Source organism: Centruroides sculpturatus, unplaced genomic scaffold (assembly GCF_000671375.1).
Source record: "Centruroides sculpturatus isolate CEXI.00-Female unplaced genomic scaffold, Cexi_2.0 scaffold174, whole genome shotgun sequence".
Classification (NCBI taxonomy): Eukaryota; Metazoa; Arthropoda; class Arachnida; order Scorpiones; family Buthidae; genus Centruroides; species Centruroides sculpturatus.
The window spans coordinates 15847-20928 of NW_019384420.1; positions in this window are offsets into that span (position 1 = coordinate 15847).

Genomic DNA, 5082 nt, shown 5'->3' on the forward strand with positions numbered 1-5082 from the left:
TTTTCATTATCTGGCATTTTCATATAATCATTCTTTAAATTGTTCCAAATAACCTATAATAAAAATAATAGCAATTTATAAGTTAATTGCTATTCAAATTTAATAACATTTTTAATTTGTACCTTCATAGTTTCTTCGATTATTTTAACAATTGTCAATCGTCCTATTCTAAATGAGAAACTGAGGCTCCGAAATGTCTCACCCGTAGCAAGAAATCTAAAAAATTATGTTTTATGATAAAAGTATACTAAAGACCTAACTAATTTTACAAAGTATGAAAGATTGACAAACTGTAATGTTACAGATAACCTGTCTCTAACAGATATCGCTTCTCTCCATCGTATATTTTTCTTAGTTATATTTCTATTTTTGACAGCAAATATTTGAATAATTCTGGTGACATTCTCAGAAATCTGAAGATTTTAAAATTTATTATTTTGAAATAACCTCAAAAAACGATACGTAAAAAAATACATTTCCCTTACTGTATATAGTATTCTCAATCGTTAAATTGTAGTTCCGAAATCAACGAATTATTAAATCCACGTAAATCACGCTCTCGAAATAGCTTTCTAACTCACCAGCGTCTCTTTAGGCATTTTTTAATAAAATCATTTCTTAAAATCATCAATGATTGAGTAGAATACAACCACCAACAAATAACAACGTCAGATACTGATGGCGCCATTTAACTAAACTATATACGACGTTGTTACATTTCCGTTTCCTATTCCTAGAAAGGTTATGTTATTCGTTCTTTAAATAATCCCGGTTGGCAGTTTTCTGTCGACTACGTTACTTCCGATTTCTTTCAATATGGAATCATTTTTGTATACCATTTGGTGTTAAAAGCTGCAGATATTTGCGTGTTTAATTGAAAAGTCTGATAAGAAATAAAAATTGTGCGATTCATAAAAGAAATTATAACAGAGCCGCTCGCAGTCTAACTGGACGTACTGAAACTGTGATCCGCAGACCGGAGATGATCCGTCTTATCGTTACTTTTATTTTAATTCACAAAAGTATTGGTCTGAGTGGTATTGGAATTGGGGAGAGAGAGAGCTAGGTGTGAGAACATTGCTCTGACACGTGTTGCATCTATTGTTTTTTAAGTAAAACATTTCCAAATAGAAAAGTCTTTATGTAGTAGCCTATTGATCCCACATCTTACATATAAATTATTGTTATATAACTTTACATTTTTAAATTAAAAGGATTAGTTACGCTATGTAAAACATATATGCTTATAAATTTAAATAATAAATTTATAGTTATAAACATTTAATCTGAATTTTAAAGTAATTTGATTCTGTTCTCTTTTTAACAAGTTAATCTCAAAAAATAAATCGTCGTTGTCAGATCTCAAGTGGTAAATTTCGCTATAGAATGTTACGGTGTTACGGAAGCGTAACTAAACAAAGTTTGTCAAACTGGTCCGCGGGCTGTCCACACGGGTCGCCGCAAGAGGTAACCACGTGTTAGGAATAATGGTGAGTTCTGAACCGTTTCTACATTCTGGCGGAAGTGCGCGCTGTTTGCAGTAGTAGTTTACGGTAGAAGTCAACGTGGCGTGCTCCATGGCTCAGATAGTTCTGATTTTGTGTCCATTATGTAGTTTTATGAATGAAAATTTACAAATTGCGAAAACGCACATCAATATGTGTAAGTGTCGTCTCGAGTTTTTTCTCAGCTATTTTGAATGCTATTGGTACCCATCTTTTAAATTTTCTCTCTAAAAACGCACATTTTAAAATTATAGATTCCGCCATCACGATACTCGATATTACGAGCGTCTTTTTTTCACCGTCGTTCGCATATGTCTACAAACAGCAGCCCAGAGCAACCGCTATTAACGTGCGCACCGTAGGGTGTCTTTGCTCTATCACGTGACGCCAGCGAGGTATAGTGCAAACAGAACGAATTCTTCCGCCACGAAAAAAAGTTGTCCGGAAACGCGTCAGAGCTGTAGTCACGTGACACGCTGTGTGCGCATCCGCCCTGCAGTGTGCAGCTCCACGATGAAAACAAACTTCAGCGATGGCGGTACACAGTCGGTAAGTAGTCCTACGATTTTTTGTTTATAGCGTTTTTTAAATTAGTTTGCCATCATATATTCGATGTGTTTTGGACATGCCTAGCATGTATGTCTCTATTGCAAATATAATTAAGAGGATAAACGTTGGTGTATCTATTATAAAGCATTACCAACTATTTCATTGAATTATAAGAGTGTTAAGGCCTTATCAGTTTCATAAAAGTTTATTTTTGCACTTTAAAAAGTAGACTTTATGATGGTAATTATAAGAGAAGTATTTCTAACAATAATTTTGGAATGAAATTTTTAAATGAATGTGATAAATACATGCAGATAAATAATAATGATAAAAAAATCAAGCAACAAGTTCTATCAATCAAAGAAAGGTGTTTACAAATGTTAGAAGAAGAAGCTTTAAATCAAGTTCAACAAAGGCTTCCATCGGCAAGGAATTTATTTCAAGACCTAGTGCAATGAAACCCTAATATAATTTTAAACCAAGCTTTACGACCAAGTTTTCTGAATTGCCATTATTGAATTTAGCACAAAACATTCAATATGATTGAAGAGCAATACAAAAAATTACCTTTTGTCAATTTGATGGACGAAGATCAATTTAAAGAATGTGGAATACTCAATGAGAATAAGCTTTTTTGGTAATATTACGAAATCCCATATTCAAAGAAGTTGCAACTTATGCCCTCAATTCCCTAATAACATCCATTAGCAATGCTACAGTAGAGAAGGTGTTTTCACTTTTAACTCATTTTAAGAATAAGGCAAGAAATAGAATGCAACTTTCTCTTCCAGATGCAATTATTAGGATTAGTTCACAACTTTTGTTCTCAAATATATGTTGCAAAGAATTTGTCCACTCACATAAAATGTTAGAGTATTTTACTTCCGAGAAACTGTATTCCCGATTCAATTTCTTCCCTTAATCATGAAGATATGCTTTTTGGGGAAAAAGCATTAATACAATAAAATAGCATTCAAGTATAATTAGAGTATGTATATAAAATATATAATTTTGACTTTTTTCTGGAATTTTTTTTACCTTACTTGGCTTTTTTTTTTTAATTTAAATCTGGCAATGCTGCACTCAACCATCATTTCGACGCCATGACTACTGTGTAGGAAACACGTTGCTGCTCATATCCGTTCACACTTGGCGATACGATTACGTTTTTAATTCTCAACAAATGAACATGGAGTTACCTCTTTATATTAAAACGACTTCTCGTGTGTCCTTATTTAGTAACGCCTCATTCAATGCTAGAATCTTACTAGGAATTCGACGTTTTCCGTTATTTCAACGACTTTACGACACGACATAAATCAACGGCGCCCAAATTACTTTAAAATATTACAAAATGATTCATTTAAAAAGAGAGTAGTACTTACAATAAATGCGGTTAGACCCAAACAGAAGAAACGTCGTAGACTTAATTACTTTAATTCATCGTAGCATATTCCATCTACGAGAGAAAGCGACATTAAAAATGGCGTCTTCTTTCTTTCTTTAATACGGAGATTCTGACCGGATCCCCTTTCCTCCGATGCGCTCAGTTCCGCGATGTGTACGATATACGAAGCGTTCGAGGGTCTCCACGTGTATTATTATCATCATCATCATCATCATCATCTTCTTCTTCTTCTTCTTCTTCTTCTTCCTCCTCCTCCTCATGGCCATGTACGCTCTTTCTCGCACTCGACCACGCGTAACGTCTTTCTTCGGTTAGGGTTAATATGGAGATTTTATCCTCTTTGCCAGTGTTGCCAAGTCCAGATGCTTATTTTTACGCCCCTAGATCCGATGGATAAACTTCCCTAAATAATATTCCTTAAAAATATTTTTTTACCCTAAATAAACCCTAATTTTTTTTTAAATTGTAATTTAAAAAATATTTTATTATTCTTTTATGAATTACAAAACTTTTAAAGCATTAAAAAAAATCATACATGATGAAAATTAAACGTATTTAAAGACAAATGTACAAAAGTACAAAAATGGAGGATAATAGTTTTGTGACCCATGATCCAAATAAATTAATAAAAGAAATACAGAACTTAAATTTAATGAACGAAGAAATAGGAACGGTGATGGACTTTGAAAATCTGTTCCCCTCCATAAATCTAACATCGTGCTACAACGAACTAATTGAATTCTTAATACAACAAAATCAAGAAACGGCAAAATACATAGAAAACTTGCAAGATTTGGCAAAACTGATTTGTTTTCATTCATTTTTCAAATTTAATGGAACGATATACAAGCAAAAGAAAGGAGTTCCTATGGGAAGTCCTATGTCAGGTCTGCTATGTGAACTGGTAATAAGGAAATTGGAAAAGAACATCCTCAAGGATTTCTCCGATAGCATCGTAATATACAAACGCTATGTTGATGACATATTAATAATTTGGAAAGATGACCAACGCATTAATGATTTCTTAACAACAATCAACAATAATGAGCACGGATTGAAGCTAAAATTAGAACAAAAAAGCCGAAGGAACATCCATTTCTTGGATATTAACATGGAATTCAAATTAGGAAACATACAAACGAACGTATATTTAAAACCAACACACGCTCCTTTATACATACCGGCATGGTCAAAAGACCCATATAAATATAAATTATCTGCGTTTAAGGCACTGATCAAAAGGGCCTTCCTGTACTGCACCAATGTACAAGACAGGGATAAAGAAATTAATAGAATTCAACAGATAGCAAGGACTTTAGGATACAGAAAGTCCACAATCATAGGCCTTGTAAAAAGCTACGGTAAACAAAAAGCTACGAATCCAAACCATAACAACAATACTACATTCAATAAGTTCACATACAATGAACAAACGAAGAAGGTGGTGAAGGAATTAGGAAAATACAAAAATGCAAGGATAATATATAAAAGAGCACCCAATATTTATAGATTATTAAGAAACGACAAGGACAAAATTAATTTAGAAGACCAACCGGGTGTATACAGTATACCCTTTGAGAACCAACAATTAGGTATTGAGAAAGAGTATATCGGAGTAAC